Source organism: Morone saxatilis, unplaced genomic scaffold (genome assembly GCF_004916995.1).
Source record: "Morone saxatilis isolate NCDOM2014 unplaced genomic scaffold, NCSU_SB_2.0 Contig12, whole genome shotgun sequence".
Taxonomy (NCBI): domain Eukaryota; kingdom Metazoa; phylum Chordata; class Actinopteri; family Moronidae; genus Morone; species Morone saxatilis.
In genome coordinates, this window is record NW_023339674.1 from 25,565,846 (window position 1) to 25,571,447 (window position 5,602).

Consider the following 5,602-nt stretch of genomic DNA (forward strand, 5'->3'; position numbering starts at 1 on the left):
TATTCAGTGCCATAAACTCTCCCTCTGCTTGTTGGAAGTTCTGTTTTATAACCAGAGTGGACATGTGGAAAATCTGGTCCAAACTGGTCCCAACCACGCCAGACGCTACCAGGGTCTAAACCTTGGATCTCTTGTGGTAGACAGGAACTTGCAACACCCTTGTACCCAAACAAGATCGCAGTCAACCAACCCCACATTCACAGTCGAGTGTAAATAAATGTAATAATGTAATTATTGAGTATTGATAGTACATTCATAGTTTGTATCCCACAGCAGTTCTAGTCTAGCATGAAGTTATTTTAGAATGGAGTGAAAGAGCTTTCTAGTGGATTACACTGAGCGAACACAGTGCCCACGATTTAAGGAAGAAGAAAATATACTTCAGAATAAAGATAGAGAATTATTTTCATGCAATAAAGAGTTAACTCTACAGGTCTGTGTCTGAAAGAGAATTAGAGGGTGAGACCAGTCACACCAGTCACAGACATTGCACAACTACCATCTCTGCAGATCCCTCCCACCCCTCCTCTGGACTCTTCACCTGCCTGCTGTCTGGCAGAAGGTACCGGGCCACGACTACCAGACTGCAACAGCTTCTTCCCCCAGGCAGTCAGGCTCCTCAACTCCCTGCTGCCTCCTCTCCACCCCTTCTAAATAAACATTCTGGTGGCCATTTCCTTAATGATCTGAAGAAATATCCATAATTCCTCGTGAGATGGAACAAAGGTATACAAAACTGCTGCCTCCCTGCATCAGTCAAGGTGCTGAAGGAAGCATCTATACAACCGTCTGCTGCTGTTGGTGCAGAGAGCCTGGCTGTCAGATTTGTTGAATTAGCTTCACTTTGGACAGTTCCAACTTTCTTCACTTCCAGAGAGACAACGGGAACAGGCCGACTGCCAGATCTCATTAGGCTCAAAGATATTCCGACGGACAGGCTGGGAGACGCATCAGATCCTCTCAGATTTAATTTGTTTGGTTCAATCACGGCGGGCTGATCGCTTGTAGACATAGGATGAAACACGAGAGAAATGCTTCGTTCACTCATGTTGACAGTAACTCATCTCTAACTCAGACAATACGGGCCTGTGTTTGCACGCCATTGTGATCAAATAACAATAAATAAAAGGAAATGTGATAATAGCTCTCAGTGAGCCAGCATTTACATATGTTAACTACAGGAAAAGTCTTCTTTTTCTGAGCCTTAAACCTGCATTCACATCTGTTAACAGCTGAAATAGCATCAGTCACAGTTTTATCTCTTTACCTGCCGCTGTGTAAACCCAAAATAGGATCAATGATGCTGGGACTCAATTTGCAGATTTAAAGTACCTCAAATGCGCCAAACAGATGTTATTTGTAATCCAAAAGTGTTTGATCATTAAACTTGTAAACAGGGCTCTGATCAAGTCCATTGTGTGTTTTTCTGCGTAAGGAGCTCTTTGAGAAGGAGCCGGGCCTTGAAGAAGAGAGAGACAGTGCGCTGATTATAATTGCCTTACCTGAGGGTAGCATCCAGTGGACCGACTCAAGCAATGCAGAAACTCAGCAAATCCCAATTAAATTCAACACAGACAATGAACAAAGCTCTTGCTGTGTGTGTTGTCAGGAACAGAACAAAAGAGTGATTAAAACTTCTTGTTATGGGGGGAAAGTGTGACTCATCTGCCTCAAAGCAGAGCAAATTTTGGATATCTAATAAGCAGCTAGGGAATTTCAGCTAATGATTTCATTGTTTTAATCTATCTTAAAAAATAGAAGCCCAGTATTCATTAATCTGCTGTAATGTGATGTGCAAATTCACATGCCTCTTTGAGTGGTAGCAGGCCCAGAAATGACCTCTTCAAAACAGATGGATTCAAGTGTCCCTGTCGACCAGGTTTACACAACCTTTCAAATCAGATTTTTTGTGGCACAGAGCAGGAAAAAGCATGTGGACTCAGATGTGTTTTGGGACAAATCAAAGGGGCACTGCACAGAATTTGCACATAAAGGTCAGTTGTACAGTACAAGTCAGTACTTGCTCACATAGGGAGCACGAAGCAGCCTGTAAAAAACAAAGAGGCTGAACATGCCACGTTTTCCCACATCCAGGGAACTTGAAGTTGCGAAAACTGCTTAAAGAAAAGGAGAAACGCTATGAAAGGCTAAATACATATATATTAGCCTTAAGGTATTAAGACAGAATGGTTTGAATTGTCAACTGGTTTTGATCTCACAGGATCACAATCAGAGTGGAAATCATAAAAAAAGCTACTAATGATCACTATGTATTTAAAATATCAAATATAATTCAGTTACTAAAGAATCACCTGCCACTTCTGTCATTGAATGCATGACTTCCTTCAGCCATACCATATTATCTGAGGGAGTGAGTAAGTAAATTGGTGAGTCAGGACCAATAATTCCGATGACCCTATGGCACACTACTTAGCACACAGTGCATGCAGTTTAGGTTTTTAGGGGTGGAGGGAATAGAATGCATTTACTGCCAACTAAAGTAAGGATTTTAATGTAACTTTACTCTTTGTAGTGCGTGAAAAATTCAGTTTGTCTGTTACAAGTTGTAAATTGTCTTTTGTGGCTCTGGAGAAACTCTGTTGATGACATCATCAGGTCTATCATGGCTTGGCCAGCCCACTCCCATGACCCCAGCTGACCTTTCCGGTTCCAGATCTGACATCCAATTCCTTAGCACAACTCAGATTTTTACCATTGTTTCTGTCCGCAGAGCATGACGTCACCAGGTGCTTTAAAAAGTGTGGATTCAGCACCATCATCAGTTTACCTGCAAAAACTTGTAAAACTATGACATTCTCCTCGACTGTACTTTGTGTTTAGGGCAAATGTTAGCATAGTAAACATAAACTAAGATGGTGAACATGGTAAGCATTATACCAGCCCAAAGATCAGCGTGTTAGCACCATAATGTTAGCGTTCAGCTTAAAGCACTGCTGTGCACTAGTATAGACTTTATTTTAAAGATCTTTGATGATGTATACTTATCAATTATTGAAAGTAACTGCATTTCAAACTCCAATATTTGGCCCAATACTAAGGGATTTGGTATTCTGATTGGCAACAATTGTGACAACAATATGTGACATGAAAAGCCACCAACTCTGTCCAACAAACAAGCCTGTTATGACGCCTCTGACTTCCACATAAAAAGGTATAGATGCAACCTGTCAAGGCAGATGGCAGACCCAGCCAGAGCATGGTTCTGCCCTGGGTTTCTGCCTGTGTACCATTTAGGAGGATCTTTTGGCAGAAAAAGAATATAATAATTACAGGTATGTTTTCATTTTCAACGGCTCATTTCTCTAGAATTAGAAAACAGAGGGAGCCATGTTGAACTGCCATGTTTCTACTGTAGCCGAGAACAAAAAAAACAGTGGCTGCCTGTGGATTTGACAAAAAATATATTAAATATATTGTTATTGATATTATTGTAGGTCTAAAGTGATTCTTACATACTCTAAAAAAACTAAAACATTTCGTCGACTAAAATATGAGTCATACATTACGTCCTGGTCCCTCTATATAGGTCTCTCTATATACTGTATATAGGCTAGCTATAGATTCCTAATCTAAAATGGAAAAGTCTTGGAGGAAAATAAAGAATTTAATAGAGCATGGACAGATTAATTTACTTTCACCACCAATGCTGCTGGCTTACTGGGATGCTTGAAGTTTTTTCTTGCCACTGTCGCCAAGTGCTTGCTTATGATGGGAAATGTGTCTATGTAAACAATGTGATAAAGAGTACAGTCGAGACCTGCTCTTTATTAAAAGTGTCCTCAGATAACTTCTGTTGGCGCGATACAAATAAACCTGAATTGAGTATAATACTCTCTAAAATGATGTAATTGGAAATTTCCCTTTCACTCATCTTCTTCAGTGTCCAACAACTCAGTGGAGCTCTGTGCTATAGGTGTGCCGCCGTTACATAACCGTCCTATTTGTGAAACACTGCTGAGGTACAGAGCAATTACCCAACTGTTGTACTGCTTGCGACAATGGCCCTGGGACAGCAGCAGCACAGCTAGATCAAACAGTTGTGCTAAATTAAAGAGCGGGTTATCAGACCAGGCAGGAGTGTTTGATGTGCAGAGATGAGATGCATTATTATGGTAAATAAGCCTCCCTTATCAAGCTATTCCTACAGGGCCCTTTGGCTGAGCAGCCCACAGTAGTGTATGCCCTTGGTCAGACAAATATATGAATGTACACACACACACACACACAGCAGCAGCAGCAGTGGCAGAGAGCATAAATACATCTCTGTTGATCCTTACTCTCCACTCTAAACAGCCGCCTGCTCCCCAAATGTCAGTCAGTCTCTGGCATAATTTGTTTCTAATAATTGGCAAAGAGCGGCAAAATGTCACCCTTTTCCAAAGAGGATGAATTCCGATTGATTTCCAATTAGCACTAAAACAAAACGCAAGTTTGCTTTTTTATGCATCTGTCTGTGTGTGTGTGTGTGTGTGTGTGTGTTCGAAGAGAGAGTGCTTGTATTGGTGTGGTAGTTAAGATCAGAGAAAACATAACGAAGCATTGCAACCCCGAAGGCACGTAAACAGACCCTGAAGTCTGTAGGCGGAGAACCAGAAAGCACACTGCTCTGAATTTTTACAGCTCTTATCATGGAGTTAGAGCGCTGAAATACATAACTAAAGCCATCATATGCTGGAAAACAATAAGCACTACTGAATGATTCACAATCCTGATTGGTGCTACAGGAAGCAACATTATGGAAATGAAATAAGAGAGCATCTGAAATAAAGACAAAGAATCATATTCTATTCAGCTAAAGTTATTAAAGGCAGTGGAGTCAGAATGAAGAGAAATTGACAAAACGTCAAGTGACACTTAATATTTAAGCTTACTTATTTCTGCATTTGTTGTCGTTTATATATTTAGCTAAGAGTTTATTGTTTATCTTATATTGTATTTTTTTTATACCTCTTTTATTTTCTATATGTTTTTTTAAACTGCTGGAAATCTTATCTAAGCTTCTATCTTGCACTCAGCCAATTGACTTGTACCTGCGCTTTATGATCCTATTTTGCATCGACCACATTGGAATTTTCCCCCACCGTACGCACGTCCTTAATTAGATGACTTGCCTTCCCGGGGGGTTCAGCGAAAGAGAGGCGTTCCGTGCAACTCCCTTGTGCTATTTTGCTGTTCAGAAACAATTCCGCCACAGACCAGAAACCTAGTCTAAAGTCAGTGGCGCTTTATTCATATGCTTTTTGAAAGGCACAGACTTGAGGGATCGCCTGAGAGCCGCAGCAACATCCCACCCGGTCAAGAGGGCATTATACTTTGCCGCATCCCGACACTCCCGCTCCAGCATGTCAAACCCTTTGCTGCAGAACGGTGGTTCCTCGCTGTAGTGTCTGGATCCTCTCACCTTGGTGTTGCACTGCTCCCTCCTCAATTGGCCCCCTCCCTGCTCAGCCCGTTCGCTGTTCTCCCGAGGCCAGGGTCTTCTTCCTGCGAAGCTGCGTTACATTTTGATTTCATGATGGCTGTTTACATTTATTTCATGTCAATAATGTCACTTCGTCTTTTACGGCCGACGAAAGTCGAT